General features: G+C 33.5%; 1 protein-coding gene across 3 annotated transcripts in view; it reads left to right on the top strand.

Annotated features, from left to right (window-relative positions):
* The first annotated feature begins 1,406 nt into the window (after nucleotides 1–1,406).
* The window catches only part of LOC128990821 (protein THEM6-like), a 43,509-nt gene continuing 23,418 nt past the window's right edge, over nucleotides 1,407–21,497 (top strand). For 2 of the 3 annotated variants that reach the window (XM_054413425.1, XM_054413424.1), the window contains exon 1: nucleotides 1,407–1,607. The gene's annotated coding sequence lies outside the window, so the exon portion shown is untranslated. The remainder of the gene's footprint in view (nucleotides 1,608–21,497) is intronic. The other variant, XM_054413427.1, reaches the window with a different exon arrangement.

Genomic DNA, 21,497 nt, shown 5'->3' with positions numbered 1-21,497 from the left:
CATTTTATACTCAAAGAATTTCTGGTTCCGATTTGGACGATGTCTAGTTATTTAATTTCATTTACGGTTACACTATTAGACTATATTATTGCACTTGCGATTAATTAATTCCGTTATGTAAGAAAAACGTTTTTAATCTCACTTGGTTGGGATTAATTTGCTTTCAAAACGTGATTCGAAATGGTTGCGGTATTTGTAAACAACATTTGTAAACATATCATTGACAGCTAGAAAAAATAATCTTGATCCGAACAGCTGTTCGTTATTTCATAAACGATTATGTGATAAAAATTGAACGAAAATTTGACTAAAATCGCACAAAACTGCATTTTTGAACCTCCGTAATTTTATTTACAAAGTAGTGAGGCTATATTTAAATCACTAAAGACACTCTCGCCAATCCAGTGAATACATTAAAATGACTTGGATCTTGATAGGTACTCTGGTTTTCACGGGGAAGAATGCGTAAAATGCCATCTTGAGTGTTACAGACAAAGGGAAAGACAGACAGACAGACAGACAGACAGAAATAGAGATAAGACTCGTTTCTGCTTCTTTAATGTATAAAACGTAAAAATAACCTAAAAGTATATAATTCTGAGCAAAGTACAGACAAAACTCTAATTTTATTTATATAGAAGATAGATAACCTGGAAATTTTAAATGTACAATTTTTTTGGCAATTCATCTATCATTTCTAACAATTCTACACTGTAGAACATTGTTCGTTCAAGCTCTACACGATGGATGTAATAGAAATTGGGCCATTCCATGTTTTAAGGGTAAACATTCGAAAAACAATTTTTGAAAATTTTCCTTATTAACTTACATATTAACCGATCTTGCTGGTTTGCAAACTCAATATAAGTTAAGTTGTATGTGAGTTTCATGCAAAATTTCATCAAAATCAAACCTAAATACTCGAGTTTTCGTGAACTTATAATAAATGTTGTTAACTGGATTATTGGTCCACTGGATTATTATTATTATTATTATCATCATTATTATTATCATCATTATTATTATTATTATTATTTGCGTTTTGCCACAATAGATAAAAGTTCTTATACTGTTATGCCGTAGGAAATCCTTTGATGACCAGGGAAATTAATATTCTAGTTCTCATTCACTATTCATTACACGCTGTGTCAATTATACGGTACTAAAAACTTAAACTACACCTTTCCGAAGGTAAACAACTTTATAGGAAATGCACTCAAGAATCATCGAGGATCAAATGCATAGGAGAATAAAAACACATATCAGCTGACTGAGCTACAGGCGATCAGCTGTTTCCCTCGAAATATTTCCGCATAAAGTTGCCAGCCTTGTGGAAGGCTGCGCGCGCGGAAATGAAACCGAAGTAGATCAGAACTTCAGAACGGAACTGACCGGCGACTTGGAAGTTGCGAGTCACTTTGTCACTTGCACTTTGCTAAGTAGCCTACAAAGAGTGCGTGTGTGCGTGCGTCACTAGCGCTCCTGGTGGACAATATCAACAACTGTGAATCAATAGCAGACGCTCGATCAGCAGTCAGCTGTTAGGCGTACTTAGTCAATGCGGTGTGGGTTAGGCTCCGGACTATGTCTACTTGTTTTCTGCTGAGGTAGGTCCAACATTTAACTTAAAAAGTGATATTTATTTATTTTAACCAGTTTTATTTAGGAAGGAACGTTTTTTATATGTTTTGTTAGTGTTAAGGGTTCGGGTTCTCATGCCGGCACATTGTATGTCTGAAATGTTGCATTTTACATTTAATGTAACATTTTCATTTAACTTAGGAAACGTCATGTCACCTAGAATAAATAAACCACTGTATTTAATAATATGCCGAAACATAAATAGATAGATTGTATTTGAGGGAGAATCTAAGTACTGTTGGTAATTCACAGCACAGTTGAATTATTGATCAATTTAAGTAATTGGATTTTTATCTTAAAGAGTTAATTGCAATTTACACTGTTCAATGCACAATTTTAGAACAATCTTGACTATTATCTTTATTTATATTAAATTATTGTCTTACATTTGCCAATAATCCACCTGACTAAAAAGTTTGGTTTTATGTTTTATAATCTTTACTAGGCTACCGTCTTTTAAATCTTATAAATTTAAATTAAGTGTGTATTTATTAGTACTATACAGCAAAAGCTATTAGCAATGTAATAACAGATTACATATATGTTTTTGCCTTTATTATTAATAAACAAACCTTTAACAAATTAATACGTAAAAAAATAAATAAAAAGTCGTTCTTTTGACCACTTTTCTTGTAAAGGACCCAATTATTTTCGTTCACGGTAACAGATTATCGATCTCGAATAACGTCATGCCCAATGGTTATAATATTACCGACAATTAATTTTAATCATATTTAATTTCACAATAATTGCAATGTGCTATGTTCTCATGTTCTACCTTACCCATTATTCAATGTTGAATTGGTGTAGAACGTACTATGATATCAAACAATCAAACCAATCAAATCATTTATTGTCCATAAACATATATATACAATGCATAGACAAAAGTCACCAATGTCAAAATAAAAGTCATATAGAAAAAAGAATACAATTTCAATGTATAAAAAAAAAAATATTACCTCTTTATGGCTATTATATATAATTTATAGCTGTTAAATGCAAGATTTTATTTGAGGTAGTATATGAATGCTGCAGTATATTTCTACCGGGTATTTTATTGCAAATTAATTAAAAAACCATATATTAAGATATTTTGAAAAGAATACGAGGGTTATCTTATTTAGAACAATGTTTAATCCATTGGAAGGGTTAGTAAAATGATTTCAAGTTGTTGTATTGTAAAATCGATAGTAACGAGGGATAGACTTTGCGTACCACGACATTTCAAATATTTGTTTAGGCCTAAATATTTGCCTTTATATGTTTGTTTGTAAAAAAAAAAACTGCTTAAATTTGGTAGGTGGAGTTGAATCCGGTACTGTGTTTGGAATAGGCTGCGTTATTAAAAGCTTCCCATTATGTGACAAATTATTGCACCCTGACTATGTCAATAGATGCTTTAAATATAGCCAAACCTACTTACTTGGACATTAGTTATTACTATGGGCGTTGATTCCTTTATTGTAACAGTTACAAACACTTAATTTAAACGTTACTTTTCACAAATGAATTAGGAAGGTTTCATCCATGTGTAATGTACCCAGTTTTTCAACTACACCATCCGATAAGATATACGTATTGTTAACTATAACTTTATCTACATGAAATGTTGTATGCTGGTAAATTGCTGCCCTATGAAATGACGTTGACTACGACTTTAAAATACAAATACAATTGTAAAATGTTACTCGATTCTTTAATATTCAAAGTAAATCTGAACTCCAAACGTTAACTTCTTATTCCGACGCCCACCCCATGGATACATATTGCATTATTGAACTTTATTTATTACTTGGTCCTCTCCCATAAACTGTATTTTGGCGACGTAGCGGGTAGAGCGGGATTGCGCCAGTTTTGTGGGGGTTAAAAAGGGTCAGTCTTGCACGCACCGGGATTGCGCCAACTCTACCCCAGGTAGCCGGGTAATCGGGCAAACGATGGAATTTAACCTAACTTATCCTAACTCGGCAATGAAGGGAGAAATTAATATTGAACTTGAAGTATTTTCTGAACTTGAAGAAAATGCCGCATTGGCGCAATAACGGTGCGTTTGGGGGGGGGGGTAGATTTGGCAGTGACACTTTGCCGGTGTCTACCTGGCCCTAGTGGCGCAATCCCGGTGGACAGCCTTCCAGAGGTCCTGGTGCCCTTGAACCTGAGCCACTAGACTCCTTCGTCCTTCACGAGATTGCGCTAGAACTCGGTCTGCCTCGGGTCATACCTCAGGCCACCTTTTACATAGACTCAAACGTCCTCTTCCGTCCTCTCAAGTCGGTCAGTTTAGTCTTAGATGGGATATTATGCAAAAAAATCACCTAAATAATAATTTCTCATCTTTACCAATATTTTAGTGAGAAACATATATAAATTTTTCATATTTAAATTGTTCGGAAGTCCTTAGTTACTCACACAGCCGTCATGTTTTATTTTTCACCTATTATTATTTTTTAAGTGGTTAAAGATACGATATTGAAACTTTGTACAACCATTTATGATAACAAGGCAAAGCCACAAAAAAAAAAAAAATTATGAGATTTCAAAATCATAAAACAAAATAGTGGCTATTTAAATTGTGTTTATTAAATAACTCGAAAACCGTTGATTTTACAAAAGTTTAAAATGGCTACCATTTTGTTTTATAAATTGAAAAATTTTCATAATTTTTCTGTATCTTTGTATAGTTGTTCTAAATGTGTTTTGCTGTTTCAATTTCTAATCTTAAACCACTTTTTATACAAAAATAATAAGTGAAAAAACAAAATGGTGGCTGTATGAGTAACTAAGGACTTCCAGACAATTTAAATATGATGTTTCTTACTCAGGAATAATGCCCTAAAATATTGGAAGAGAGTTCTGGGACACCCTGTATAGGGGGTTCAACATCCATATATGTTTTTAGTTCGAAACTGGACCCAGCTATCCGGGGTAGTGTGAATTGTAATAAAATTTAAGCTTAATAAACAGGATGATCTCAGTAACAAACCTACTTATTTATTCACTGCCATTCACGCACATCTACCAATACCAATACGATGTGTAACCATGATGGTTTAATATAATTTTCCATATATTAAACATGTAACATGTTTTACAATGCAAAATTATTCAAAAATTCCTAAAATATGATTCCGCTCGCTCAAAAACTCGTCATTTTATAGTCCCTTAGATGTCTCAAAGATAAACCGAACCCCGACCATAAACTTTGCAAAAATAAGAAAGAGCAAACGTTTTTGGCATGTGACCTTTTGAGTTTTATTGACCAGTTCTGATGGATTGTCAAATCATATTTTTATTCAGAAAAAAAGAACAACTCAAAACCGGTGTCGTACTAGAACTATAATAGGTCTACCTCGAGACAGCCTACCCATCATTTGCATTCTACTTCTACATCTGAGAAGTAGGTGGTACAAAACCGCGGGGATCTTCCGAGGTCTTCGTGGAAAAACCCCGCCAAAACTGCTCCAGACCAATCACCTGTTTTTTTTATCAACTGTAAGACTTTAAGTTGGTTTCGTGCGTGGGTAATTTTACTAATTATGTGTATGGCGTAATGGGTAATACATCTGGCAAACAAATGGTACTGTTAGTAGACCTCTGGGAATAGAATAATTTTAGTTCATTGAATTAGAGTTATGTGGACGTATTTTTTGGGTTAACAATTTATTATAGGTACTAACTGTGAAATTGTTTTATAGTATAGTTTTTATGACATTTCGAATCGAGCTAGGTTTTTACGTAAATAAATGAGTATACAAAGTAAGAACTATTTTATACTCACCCAAGGATTTGAAAATATTAATACACTTCAGTCTATTTCAAACTACAAGTCAATCGCCAAACATGAGCTAACCAGGTTTCTTTTGTATCGGAAAGTATTTAGGTCAAGAAAGATAATATTACAAATCAGGAAACTACTACTGTCAATACACATTATTGTTTAACATAAACGAAATCACAAAACTTGTTTATTGGAAACTTTGAAAATTGATATTGCATTTCTGTGAAAACATTGAACGTTTTCAGAACTGAGTCATAGCCCTTTGGACGCACTACATGATTTATAAAAGGCTTGTGGTAAATAAATATTAAGCTTGACTGCAATATGATAATTTTAATTTTAATCTCCATCATTATTGATTATATTTATTGAATTTTCATCAAACACATGAAAATCCATACTGGATAAAATAATCTGTATAAATAATCTGGGATAAATTAATGTAACAGCATAGAAAAATTAATATAATACTTCATCCATGGTAACTGCCTAGCACCATTTAGTGAGTAATCGGTTTAAAACCTGAATATACAGTTTTTCCCTCATAAATAATATCACAAGATTCGGGGATTTTCAATTAGTTGTAAGTAAATTTGATGGTTGTAAAAGTTTTTTAGCAGTTTGTTTGGGAAAAAGATTATGCATATGTGGATAGCTTTTAATTAATTACCAGCAAACCTGGTGCACAGAGTTGTGCGCAATCGAGGTAATGAAAATAAGGATTTTATATTTATATTTCATTATTTGGCGCTTCAGGGTTTTTAGTTTTGTTGCTAAAGGTTGCGGAAGACCTAACTGAGTTAACAGTTTACGTACCGTATTTTTTTTGTGCAAATCGGTAAAAGGTTATATTTAAATTAATCGACATAACCTAACCTAACCTAACCTAACCTAAATAATTCTTTCTGTTTTTAGCGAATTTCCCTATAGGGAAGTAGCTATTACCGTAGGTGGCACGGTAAGACCTAGACCCGGGACCGATTTACTTTTTCATTTTGATGTCCCCAGAGGCCAAAAACACCATTCGTTCAAATTTTTATATATGTATATATATATATATATATATATATATATATATATATATATATATATATAGACTTATATATATACGTCCGTGAACGCGATAACTTGAGTAATTTTTGTCCGATTTTGATGAAATTTGGTTTAAAGGTGTAAAGCGGGATAAACTTGAATGAGTTCGCGAACCAGCACGATCGGACCATGGGAACGGGCTTTACGGGGGGTTTTATGGGGTAAAAATTGGTTTTTCTCACTTTTGACCCTCAAAACACAAAATTTCCCGATTTCTCTTTAGACCTTTTTAAAGAGCTTAAAAAAACAAATAATTTAGTATATAAAAGTATTTTTGTTCAATTATTAGTAACGGAGAAAATTAAAAAAATTGTAAATTTAAAATTCCCATGTTATTCTTATGGAGAATATTGTCAAATGTTGTAGTTTGCTTGTTTATGGATATATTTTGATCAAACTTGGCAAATTTATTTATTTTGTACTAAGCTATCAATATTTTACTCAAAAACACACTTTATTAGTTTCCTTGTAGCAGCAAACCTAGGTACTCGTTAAACCTAATGTTATTAAAATATATTTAACTGAAAATCAATTCAGACAAATGGAAATTCGCTTAGTCGGCAGGTTTGCTGCGGCGGGGGTATTATTTGATTTAATTTAATATAGTAAAAATAAAAGTTAATTTTACTAACAAATACAATAATATATACTCTGCACTTGAAGCTGAGCCAAAGTTTTATGCAATTTTGAATCTAAGATCGTTTGCTATCGTATACAGTTGAAATTTTATAATATATAAAACCGTTTCGTACGTTTAAAAATGTCCAAAGTGAGCGGTTGGAGTGTATTTTATATGTAATTTTGACTGTGACTGCCTTCTTTTGACGCTAAACAAGGAATGCTAATAATGAAGAACCTCTGATCACTTACTTCCTGACAATCCTCCAATTAAATGAAGAACTAAGAGGCAGTGGAAGTGATTAAGGTGATTTAGAGGCTGGAATATATGAATGGGATTATTTGCAAGGTCATACACTCATCACCAGTGCTTGACATGGTACACTCACTTACAGGACGTTATTTATTTCAATAAAATATTATTCATTACTGTCAACAGTCTTTGGAAAATCATTTACCTTACAATCTATCGTAACAATAAATTATTATAAATAGATGCCATTCTGCACATGAAATACCATTATCGATCTTAGTCGATTGGAGTATACATGCCATTTTGCTTATAAGAAACCCCAACCTTCTTGCTAAAGAAAACCATTAAAAGAATTTTTCTGTTTCGAAACAGCGGCTAATAACTTAAACCTTAACTAAACAAATGGCTGATTTTGTGAAAAAATGTCAAATCACTTTCGTTTAGCATTTTTTAATGTCTTTTGACCAAGTTGATTTTGATTCTTATACCTTAAGATCGTTTGGTAACGGCAAACGAGTTAACGGGCAATTTTAGAAAAAGTTGATTCTTGTTTTTTTTTTTTAATTTTGACCGATAGAATCATTTCCCAGAGTTTGGGTGATAACTTATGGGACACTGTTTATTTTTGTCGCTAATATTACAGCTTTGAGCCAACTAATTTTGTATGGTGTAACATTACTTTATCCATGAATGACTATTTAACTCTTACAGCACTATTATCAGATACAACGGATGTATGCCTCATAGACATCTGGGTGACGCGGGATCGCTTGATTTGGTAGTCCTTGTGTTGATTGCAGACTTTATACTGTCCAATGTTTTACAAAATTGTATATTTAATGGTATAGAGACTACTAGATGGGATCAACAGTCATAGACAAATAGAATTAAATATATACCGATAGCAGTGCTGCAGTTATCGTAAGTTCTGGCGTCCACCACTGGGAGCGCAGTGTAGTTAAGGCGCACGCACTACGTAACTACACGGCGCTCCTAGCGGTGGACGCCAGAACTGTGGGCTTGTAGGCTTAACTCGCACAGCGTAATCGATTTAGGATCAACTTGGTGTAACGATTCATTTACAGTGTACTGGGTTTTTTATAAACTATTCATCAAGAGTAGAAGAATCTCAGATATTTACCTTCTTAATTAGACGTGGTAGAGAGTACTTGAAGTACTACTCCTCTTTTAAATCTTTTTTTTTATTTCACTTTATGCAATTCGGAATTCCCACGTAAAATTGCTCGACCTCTTCTTAGATCACGTGAGGTGAACGACTCATCTCGTGAACGACTCGTCGAGTCATGATGACTAAAGAGTCGCGACTTGCGAGTCATCACTGAGTGAAGGTTACGTTGGTTTACATCATCTATATATAGCCAATAGCCAGACCACTACAGATCTCTTCGTATACATTTGCGCTGGGGTTCTCGGCAATACAAAAGATTTTTCAGCACGGGTTAAATTTAAAAATGTTTGGAATATTCATGAAACCATCAATAATACAAATTATAACATAAAGTAACATCTCAACTGCGCGGACGAAACTGTAGTCATACAATACACTGTTTTAACTGCCCTTAAATTTTCCATGATATTTGCTTGCAGTGCGTGCAGAATCCCTTTATAAATTAAAATAGGTTAAAAAAGCACAAAAAATTAATTTAAAATTTTAAAAATTAACATGGGCCTTATGGGTTGTCATTTTGGTGACGAAATAATAGCATAATATAAACAGAAAATCAAAACAAATGGAAGAAATTCCAATCACGTGTTTTATTTACAGCGTTGTGTAAAAATTGAAAAGTTTGCACTGATATTTGTAGTCGAATTTTCGACCACGAGGCGACCTCTAGTTACATAAAACTGTATAGCAATAATATTGAATTTTCACCATACTATTCCCATCAGTAAATGCATGTTCAACATTTCTTCATTAGGGTATTCTTTATGTTTTTACAATGTCAACAATAAAATTGCATGATGGTACAAAAGCCATGCAAAACAATTTAAGACACTAACTTTAGGATAAATGAAATCTTCGATGTATCGAACCATCTGTTCGAAATGGGTAAAAATCACTCACATTTTTCAATGTAAATAATGGGTTCGTTACAAAGGAATACCAAATAACACACACTATAAAGGGTATCACAAATTTTCATATACAAATAATTGCTTTTTTATCGTAGCATGGATTTAAAAACATTCTGAAACTCCGCAATACTCCAATCCTATCGGTGTAGAGGTATCAAACATTTAGATGGCATCTTGATCGGGTAATTATTTTTCATTATTCCAATTGATGTAAAAGTTGTCACAAAGCAGATTTATGGCTGATAGTTTTCTATAATAACGAATATAAGTGTCAATAAAACCGTGAATGCTCTAATTCACAACCATTGCGGCCGAGTCTGGGATACGCAACTGGAAGTTTGCAGCCGGATGTACGCACCTTGATCAGCTACACTATTAATTATTCATAATTACCTATATCGCTCATAATCTGACTTTCTGAGGAAAATAGCATTGGAAACTCTCGGTGTGTTTAGTAAGTACGCTGTTGTTCGTTTGTCCAATTCTAGACTGAGGAATGCTCTCTCGTGCTTACCATCTTGATTCTTATGTTTACATAGTTTCTTTTGTGGATAAGGTAAATCAGTTAAAAAAGTAGAGAAATAGAAATAGATTAACAATATTTGTATCGATTTTTTATATTTTTTTTACGTCATAGATTTAAAACCATATCGTATTGATCATGTCGATTAGGCTAATGCAATACTCTGTAGACTTTCCATTCCCATTTTAAAATCGTGGATAATTTTAGAATGATTAGAGTGAAGTTCTATTAAACCACTAACATTTTTTATTTTTTCAAGTGCCAACTCCTTTCACGTTAATCATGCAAAACTTTACGCGAACTTCTTCTAAGCGATAGGTGTTTTATGTCTCCTGTTCGTTGCCATACTTACTACAGAACATACTTGAATAGAGGGGATAAACTAGGAAATATTCCTGTAAATTAGTAATTAAACTAGATTGTACTTTGTAATCGGAGATTTCGTGAATCATACGGCATAAATACGTAGATTGATACAAAGTGGGGTTTTAAAACCTGGTTATCATGTGAAAATCCTGTGTCTTTGCCCAAGAATAATAATTTAATGGCGTCGGCCAAAGAGGTGGGTTTTACAAATTTTTTATAGAATTACGTAATAGTATATTATGTTACTAGTGCTGAAAATAAGTGTTTACCGGACGAGTGTAGCCGTTCCCGTGCGTGACGAAGTCGAGGGTGGGATTACCATATGAGATACGAAAAACATTTTGAACGAGTGACGTACTATATTTTACGCCATACTACTCCAAGCTAACTCAACAATTAAAAATCTGTACAAATCCTTGTATTACCACTGACTAAAGGACTAACAATCACTACTCATAACCGAGAGGTTATGTTTTTGTTTATAACAGCTCATTGCCAAATATAATAAGCTGGTTGGTGTCTGGCGGCAAACAGCTGTTTTCTGGACTAAATCCTTGCGTGGGAAGTTTGTTAAAACATTGCAGTGTGGCGTAAACATGTTGTATAATAAAATCAAAGGAGATGACTACAGCTGATCAAATTAGGAAAGGGTGTACTAGCACCCAAAGTCAGTGAAACTAAAAACTACTTCTGCATTTTGTCGTAGTAATTATTTTAGAGAAGAAGGTTTACTATTGTTTTGTAACGTTATATTTCAGTTCAATTATATTACGCAACTGGAAATTTCGTGACGCCTACATACGCTGATCGAAAAAAGTGGGATTTTAAAACTGGTTAGAGTATGAAAATCCAGCGACTTCGCCCTGGAATAATAAACCATTTTATGGCGTTGGTCTTAAAACCGGTTTTATATATTACATTATATATTACGTAAACCCTTTGTATAATGAAAGACAAATAATTAATCTGTAAAATGAGTTGTCTGTGGTATAATGTGACAAAAAAGTTAATTTTCTTAAGTAACCGTGAACATAGTCCGTAGTACAAATGTTTGGTATATTTATACAATACCGCGTACTTCAAATGCCTAATTCATTTCCAACACCTATCATATTGTAAACACAACTTTTAGAGAGGTTAAAAATTAGAGAGACTTAGACTTTTAGAGAGGTTAACTTGTATTTGTTGAATATATTTTCATTGCACTTCGTTACTAATACACCAATATGAATCGATCCAAATATTATTTGGAAAATATTACACATTCCCAAAAATTTATGCATACCATCTGACGATTTTGCCTTTGATTTGTATTGCGGATTGCCTGAAGGAATGAACATTGATGCGGAAAACCAGAGAAACGTCTTTACGTTCTCCCATTTTCGATTTGGCTTGTTGCCCGGTCGCTCTTTAGTGTACATTATCAAATTTCCTTGGCAAAAGCATTTTTAAAATATCAAAGAGGATAATTTTAGTTAACATACAAATATTTGCCTGACGAATTTGTTGATACTATAATTTTTAATTGAATTAAATTGATAGAACAATTGAAATAAGCTCAAACTGTTGGTAGTTTAATATAACAAGACAATTTCAGTTTTTAAACTCGGTACAACAACCTTATCATGATAGTGGAATGTATACTTATTTTAATGACCTAAGGTTGGAGGTAGGCTAGTATAAAATAGTTCCAACTTAATCCGAGTATAACCACAACTGACTTATTCTCTTATAAGTTACTTATTCTCAATTGACCAAGCCGAGTTTATGTAAGAAACAAACAGCGTTACTATACAGGGTGTCTTGAAAAAAATACATAACATGTGTCCTATCTCATAAGGTTTCGGTCTATCGTCTGTATGCGATTTTTACAACAACATTCAACAACAACTCCTTAACTGTAATTTTTACTGTTAACCGCAATTTTTGTGCAAAATATAAATAAAAAACTCTTGAACCGTTTAAAAATGGAGACTTTAAAAATATTTGATGCAAAATTCCATTAAAATCGTTAATTTTACAAAATATTTGCATGCTAGTAAAATCTAGTAAATTTCATGCAGATTACAACGATATCTTATAAGCTTAGTTTGGACAAAGAATAACTGAGAACTGTTTTTCTTTTCATACAGTTTTATTGATAAAACTACTTTTTAACATTGTTTAAAGATGAAAACAGAAGGTATGGCAAGGAAAAAAAAAATAATTTCTGAGTTATTCTTTGTCCAAACTAAGCTTCTAAGATGTCGTTGTAATCAGCATAAAATTTACGAAATTTTACATATCCTATAAATAAATATTTTGTAAAATTATCGGTTTTCGTGGAATTTGGAATAAAATATTTTAAAAAGTTGTCATTTTTAAACGGTTCAAGAGTTTTTATTCATTAAAAAAAAAAAAAAAATAGTGGTCGATAAGATAAACATTTTTACAGAATTTCAACGATGTAGCTCAAACAGTTAAGGAGTCAATGTTTTTGTAAAAATCACATGCTGACAGATAGGCCGAAAACGGATTGAGATAGGACACATGTTATACCGTAGTACTCTTTTTGCTTCTTTGGACATGCTGAAAAAATTGACAAAGTTTGTTCATATGGTTGCAAGATACCCTGCATCGATTTGTAAGGAGAGTACGTCGATGATTATGTACTGTGGTGACAGAAGCCAGAATGCGCTTACGTTGGCGATTCTCACGTTCCTCGAATGTTGTAGAGCAGACCGCTGCAGCGTTCCGAGAAATGCGTCAGCATATGCTGAGTACCATGGTTTGTCAGATGTATCAGCATCAGCATGTCAGCATATGCCTCGAATGAGCCAGATGAGAGTCAGTAACTTTAGCATAACGTTTCAGGTTCAAATAACATTAAACCTTGATTATTCACTGGGCGTGTCTTCGTCCAATGGTTAGGCGTTAGGTGTTGTGGTTAAACTCGAATCAAATATTTTTGACCAAACTATGAGAATGAGAATTTAATACAAGTCCAACTTTTTAAAATAAAATCAAAGCCCATTTTGGGAATCATTTTGTTTACAAAATGCAAAGCACCTCCACCAGAAACAGCTGGGTAGCTGAGTGGTAGTTTTACCTACTCCGATAGGTCGTCGGTTCAATTCTGAGAAATAGTATATTACGTTACTAGTCCTGAAAATATGTAATTACCGGACGAGTGTGGCCGTTCCCGTGCGTGACGAAGTAGAGTGCGGGATTACCATACGAGTCCGGTAAACACATTTTGGACGAGTGACGTACGATATTTTACACCATACTACCATTGACTATGAATTCATAGTCAATGATACTACTCCAAGCTAACTTAACATTAAACAATCCTTATACCCACCTACCAAAGGACTAACAACCACTACATAACCCCTAAGATAGGTTATGTTTGTATTTATGTACTCATTACCTCATATAATCAGCTGGTTGCTGTCCGGCAAAAACTCATTACAGTACAGTAGTACGTAATGAAACCCCATTTGATTAATATACATAGCTGGCGCCAAACAGCTGTTTTCTGGACTAAATTCTTGCGTGGGAAGTTAGTTAAAACATGTTGGTGTGGCGTAGAGTAATGTTTAACGGTTTGAAACTAGACCCAGCTGTTTACATTGTCCTGGTAGAAAACCAGCTGATCTTAGTCAGGGACAAAGTTGTCACTCTTCCATTCAGCATTCATTGTTCATCTTCGGACTCTAATGTCCCGACGTCGTACAAATCGGATGTAATTCTAAAATTAAAACCATGTATCCTCTGGATTAGTTAACAAATAAATTTAGATACGCTTACGATTTTTAAGATTATTCAACCTCTACTTGAGTTTTCAATGTTTTCAACGCCAACGTCAGACCCCAACCTTGAATGTTCCCACGGCGGTGTCTGGCAAGTTTTGTGTAGTTGTACTGTAATAGATTTTGAACCGCGTCATTTGGCCAGTTTTCTAAAATCTCAGAAACGATTTGGATAAACGGGTTGATTTTCTGCTATCGGTATGGCATTAAGTGTATAGCTGCATATGGATTTGTCTACCAAATGCTTTGTGTTGAAGATTATCGTGGACAAAATAAAACCATGTATTTAAATGTATTTATGTATTTATATGTATTTAAAGTGTGCAAAAGAACAGTTTTCATCCACAATGCCTCTCAAATGTATAAATCGATCAATTGATTCTAACTAAGTCTTAAATGAATAAGCGACTTTGTTGTTTGAACACTTAACACTAATCGAATGAAAACAAGTTTCGCCGACAGATCCTAACACTAAATGTGTTTAAGGAAACAGACACTTCAAAACAATTTTGCCCTGATGTCAGTTTTGTGGTTTTGCCCACCTAGGGCGTTTATTTTACTAGTTCTAATCGCCAATTTAGGCCATTTCCTTACTGTGTTTTTGAGGGAGATGTTTCCGGGATCTGTTAACGGAGTGAAAATGGATAGCTCATTGCAAAAGTGTATTTTGCAACTCACAGAAATATTCGTGTATTTAATTCATTTCTACCAATTAAATACGATTAACATTACATTAGCTATTAAAATGCTACATTTAATGAAATATTTCGTACCTAGGGCCGAAAATGAGGTTTTGCCGGCTCGAGTTAGTTTTTAAGATCGAGACAAAGTCGACAAGTTAAAACGATCGAGAGCTGCAAAACCATTTCGGTCCGTGGTACTAACGAAAATAACAGTTTAAAAACTATAAATACATAGACACTTGAAACTTTGCAAGCATAATTTTGGATACTTGGTGAGTACATTAAACCAACCCTCTATTGATTAGTAATAATTGTGTACATCCAAGATGATTTTTTTTATTTAAAAAAATTGATAGTTTTTTGTCCATATATTTATTAAAAAGGCAAACCACGCATAAATATATGGATGTGGTTAATAGGCCTAAAAAATATCAGTATGGTACTGCTATATGTACTTAAATAGAGAATCCCCATTTAAAAAGCATTTATCAGGAATATGTACCCCCGTAAAAATTCCTTCGACTTTTAAATTGTAATTTTTAAAATTTCAAACAATTTTAGTATTCGCAGGCAAATCGTCGCCAGATTAAACATTCTAGCTTAGTAGGCCTATTTTAAACAATAACACTAGAGGTTTTGATAATATATGATCAAGGTTATGCATTGTCCTAAGAATAAACCACACAAAACAAACACACATGAAGAAATCTGCCAACTTTAGCCCTGCGTGCGTCACCTTGCTGGGACTGCGGAACCGTGATGTGGTTCGCGATTACCATTATTTATGTCGGAAACCTGTCGACCTTGAAACACCTGGATCGACCGAGAGATTGTTTTTATAAGTTTCAGCGGAGTAAATAATTAGAGATAATCCTTGGTAATCTACAAACACCTGCAATGACTGCAATAATCACGTTAGTCGTTGTGGAATTGTATGTAATTTATCTGTGTCCTATACTTTGCATACAATTCTTACGAATCGTCTTAATTGATTTGTTGTAAAGCTATGTTTAAGGTTTAAGCAGTATTTCTTTTTTTTGTAACATATTAGGCACTCACAATTTTTATTTGTATCGGAGTTCCGGCATATAAGGCGAATGGAGTCATTTGATTGGCTGATCCAATAGTGACAGATAGCAGATGCAGATATTCGATATTTTCACCATATCCTACTAATATTATAAGTGAGAAAGTTTGGATGTATGTATGGATGTTTGTTACAAGTAAACACGTAAAATACTTGTCGGATTGGGCTGAAATTTGGTGTGATGATAGCTCACATTCCCGATTAACATATAGACGCATTCTTATCTCAAAAATCCTTTCGGGCTCCGCCCCAATGGCTCTGGAGTTTCCCATATTAACCTTATGAGAATTCATATTTTAAAGGAATTAAAGAATTTCGTCAGCTGTTTCAACTACACAAGTTGGTTCAATGATATCATAGACAAAAAGAATTGAATATAGACCGTCAGCCGTTCTCCGGTTACCATAGGTTTTGGCACACACCGCTGGGAGCGCCATGTAGTTACGGCGCACGCTGGCACGCTACGTAACTACACGGCGCTCCCAGCGGTGTGCGCCAGAATCTATGGTAACCATGGAACCGTAGCACGGCTGAGTGGCTGACAGTCTATATTTTTTATTCTTTTTGTCTATGATGATATTAAATAGCATTAAAAATGTATAAGGTTTACCAACAGCACTAATATTTGTTTGCATTTATGACATATGACAGTATCTAATTTAAACCAACTCGCAACGGAAAATGGTTTTTATTGTTTAGTTGCAGTGGTAATTGCATTACGATTTTAATCACATGGCGATCTTTTTACCATCGGATGGTTCTTGTTTTTGTACATACACAGTAAGCTATGGAACCACTGTAGTTTCCTAAGACCAAATCCACTCACGATTATCCTATTTGCGATCTAAACATTCTCCTTAATCGCTTGTAGAAGTCGGTGATATGTGTAAAGGTAAAGTGAAGGGACAAAGCCATGTAATGCATCGTTAACTATAGCAATACCATCGTTATCGTAGGCTCGTAGGATATCAGTGATTCATAAGGCATTGTTATTGTGTACTGGATTGGTTTGGTTTTGTAACGAAGATTTTTGTGTAATATTCCTTGATTTTTACCACTCTAACATCACTTTAATGGGTCCAATAATTTCAAAAGAGTAGAATGCATAGTATAACATGTAGCAGTATCCATATAGTTATATAAAATAGAAAGTTGTGAATAATAAATATCTTTATAAATTCAGTATTTAATCTATGCTTAAGTTGTGTTGTAACTTCTCTTGGTATAGAATGGATCCATCAACAATAATTATTGTGATATACAATATTATTATACATATATCATTATAATTTACAATTATAATTACTGTATTATAAATATTATGAACCAATAAGTATGCATAGTTGAAAATCAGAATTAGCAACAAATACACTTTGACAGGAGGCCTACTAAAATTATTAAATTATATGACTACAGATTTTCTCGCACGTGTGCAGAAAATAACGTGTATACTTTCAAGGATGTAAAACCATGCATACATAACACAGATATACAGAGATAGATTTTTTTAAATATATTTTTTATTAGCATTTGATTGAGTTGACCATTTTGTGACAGCAAACAAAACACTAGAAGCACTAAGGTTATCAATCACGTGAAAAGCAAACTCAAGTAGGGGTTTGTTGGGGATGGTAGTTTGGGGGGGAGGGGGGGGGGGTAGAAAAGGGGTAGTTGTGGCAAGGGAGGGAGGGAAGGGGGCTCGTCAATAATACAAGGGTCACGCGGAGCTGCGGACTTGGCTAACTTATGCTAAACTTAATGTCTCCTCAAGGTCAAGTTTTACACAAGTTAAACTTTGCTCTGCAAAGATGCCTCTGTTATGCAATGACTGCACAAAAGTGATTATACTACCTGATACGACTAAAACTTGTTTGTATGGATTGGTAGTCAACTTTGAGTAAAATCATTCTTGAAAAAAGTTAATCAATTTACTTTTGTGAAATGAGGACTCTGTCAGGGAGTATTTAAACTCAAATACAAATATGGAAGATGAGTGTAGGGAGTTGCCTCGTTCTCGTTTGCTCTTAAATCTTTGTTATTGGCCAAGACGAACTGTTTTTTTATCAATACTTGACTTAAAATACCTACCTTCGTAAGGTTGCCATTTAATTTTTTTTTCTTTTTCTACGCAAGTGACATTTTACAAGAGAGTTACGAGAGAATAAATGTAATAAATGTAATTAAAAGTGTTTAAGTATTGTTTATCAAAAAGGCCGATTGAGGACAACTGGGCCAAATTTCAAACAATCAAAAAGCTATTGAATTTTTTTAGATCAAATAGGCAACCTAAAGGCTATCTAGTCAGTCCTGTCATCAAAACTCATTTTTAAACAATGCTGCATTTTTTAAAGAGGTGTTTCCTGTTTATTTACCAACATATACAATATGATGCTGTCTTGTAAGTGCTGTCATGTTTAATGGTAAAAATATATCAATAAATTATTATGATGATTTATGGAATTTCGGAAAATACAGGAAATATCTTAGATCCTCTCTGTAAGTAGATGATGGACTAAGACGTCTAAAGGGTCATTTATATGAATTATATTTTATTGTTATAAGTTGTCATATTCTGTTGGTAAAAGGACGATTGTGACAAAAGCGGGTTTTAAAATAAAGTAGTAATTTTATTGTGTTTGTTCCTACTTCGTGCAATCTAATAATGAATCAGTTAGGGGAACTAAGATTTAATCAGTGTTGGCTCTACTCACTATTTAATTGTATTCTTGAGCATCAACGACAACTTACAGTTTCTTACCTCTGCTAGCACGTGATTTGGTGAACTATTAAACCACGCCCTGTTTAAATACTGTCATTGACTCTAAACCTACCAATCGTGACTGATCCAAACATCAACCTTGAATCAAAAACGAAGACAACGTTACAGTAACTCCTTCACCGTTGAAACTTCGGTAGGTTTTTCGTCTCGCCAACAATGCCTCTCAACTCTCTATTCTGTCTTTTGCTGCTTGAAGTCAAGTGTCGAGTTTATTGATGTCCTTTTAAACATGGTTCTTCCAAGTCATTCTTTGTCGTAGTGCGTTTTCTTCATTTAGGGTTTCTCAATCTGACATTCTTAATTGTCTAAAATGTCGTAATCTTCACACATTATTCTTTACGAAGCATCGACGCTTACTTGGTTGTGAATTTCAACATTAATATAAATTAAGGGCGTTGAATGGCGTGCCACAAGTTATCTATCTTTGTTACTGGCCAAGATGATCCGTTTCCTAACCATGCTCATCTATTAGAAGCCCAACTATCAAAGAGAGTTTCCTGGCCCACCTCAGTCCACATATTTTTATGCGATAACCACATGCAATGTCTGATAAATCAAATCAAATCAAAATATCTTTATTCATATAAGACAAGTACATGTTAGTAGATCTGAATAGTGTCAACTTAGCTATTTAAATAAGCATTTGCTTAATTATTCATTTTATACTCTTCTTTTGAATATAATACTTTGCAAACCAAGTTAGTTTTTCGTTTTAGTTTAAATTTGGAACGGTTTACTTGACACTTTAATTCTTGTGATAATTTTCTGAAATAACTTGCTCTTTTGTAAGACGGCTTCTTTGTGTAAAATTTAAGTCTATGGTGAGTGGGTATGATTTCATTCTTTTTTCGTGTAATAGTGTATTTCTAGTTCTAGTGTTGTATCCTTCTTATTGTTTAAAAATATCATAATAGTGTCCAAAATAAATTGACCATAAACTGTTAATATGTTTAACATTTTAAAATGTTCCCTGCATGATGTATCTGGATGTAGGTTCTTTATCATTCTAATTGTATTCTTTTGTTCTTTAAATATTTTATCTATATTTTCTAATTTAGATGAGCCATACAGACTAATTCCAAATGAAATGAGTGATAATCCTAGTATAAATTAAGAAAAGGAAAAATAAAATGATTCCTTAGAGAAATCCATGGTTGCTTCTTAAACTTATTCATCAACTATTATAAACGGTTATACAAAGCAATAGCTTGCCATCAGATTTACCTCAGATTTTATCACACGAAAGACAAGACATGAAAGAGAAATAAAAACACTCTACAATTGTTTGAATCACACAAAATACTTCAGTACCCCAAGGTTGAGTTATTGAGGTCACAGGTGATGCTACTAGCTTGCCACACACTGACATCGGCTAGTTTTTACTAAGTGCTCTAGTTGTTTATTTAGCCGCAAGGGGTTTTGCTAGATCTAACAGAGCTCAAGCATAGATGAATCTACTTCATGGCTTAAGTATTGAAATATTGTACATTTACAGTTTTCATTGTAAACTACGAGTGAATTGTTTAATTCCTCCTACAAAATAGCCCATTTATCAATTAATAATATAATAATATATATTATGGAACTGCTTTGATTAAATTTATTTTAAAACCTGCGCTGCTATTTTCATTTGGACTACTGGTTTAATAGATACTAGAGGTCGTCCAGTGGTTGAAAACTCGACCAAAAATATATAATGTACAGACTTCTCATTTTAACCCCCACCCTGTAAATAAAACATGCGATTGGAATTTCTTCCATTTCTTTTGATTTTCAATTCACATTTCGTTGTTATTTCGTCACCAGCATGGCAACCCATAAGGCCCATGTTAATTTTTAATAATTTTTAACCCATTTTCGTGATTATTTTTGGGCCTATTTTAATTTTATTAAGGGTTTCTCCACATCTACAGGGGAATATCTTTCTTTGCGTAGATTTCCCCTGCAATTCACACGAGCTAAGAAAAAATGTTTGAAAGAAACATGCTAAAAAACAATTGAGTACCATTATTTTGGGTTGATGTGTTTATATTCAATTTATCAGTAAAAAACCCTTGCAACATTTTGGCTAGTAAAAATTGACGACGAAAAACCCGGTGTACAAATACTAACTAACCCTTCTAACTAACCAAAGAAATTGAATATCCTTATAACTTTGGGTTACACGCCATGTTCATGTTAGTTATTTCAAACCACACTTTGAACCAGCAAAATAATATGTATAGCAATATTACGTTATTTAGAATTCTTCAAATTTCAAACATCCTACGAAAAACCTCTTACCAAACATAACCACTGGGTCCGTTATAAGCCATTGACTTTCTGCTCTCATCTTATCGTACAATCTGATGTTTTGATGTTCATTAAATGTTCAGTTATGTTTGACGTTGATGACTAATATGTTTATCTATTTTTAATGCGAGTGTTTTCAATCGGCTAACCTGAACAAGAAATAATTTATTTCTATGATTATTTAAAAGACATCTGATGAATGGTCAAGCATAAAACAACTGGTCAAAATCCGTTACGTGCCCACAACTCTACTTTTTCCAATTACACTTCTATAACTTATTAAAACCTGTTAGAGAAGTTTAGTTGGTTAGGTTAGGTGGGATGACTGTTCTAACCTAACCTTACCCAACCAACCCCCAACCAAACTTCTCAAACAGCTTAAATTGGTTTTTAAGTAGACCTACCCGAACTAAAATTACAGATTTAGTACCATAACTAAAAAGTAACCACGCATGTATCACTGCAAGATTCATATTCTTGCGTATAACGGT

The sequence above is a fragment of the Macrosteles quadrilineatus genome, unplaced genomic scaffold (genome assembly GCF_028750875.1).
Source record: "Macrosteles quadrilineatus isolate MER2022 unplaced genomic scaffold, UCM_ALF_1.0 Scaffold_3__2_contigs__length_128488019, whole genome shotgun sequence".
NCBI lineage: Eukaryota > Metazoa > Arthropoda > Insecta > Hemiptera > Cicadellidae > Macrosteles > Macrosteles quadrilineatus.
This window is presented reverse-complemented; position numbering and strand designations above follow the sequence as displayed.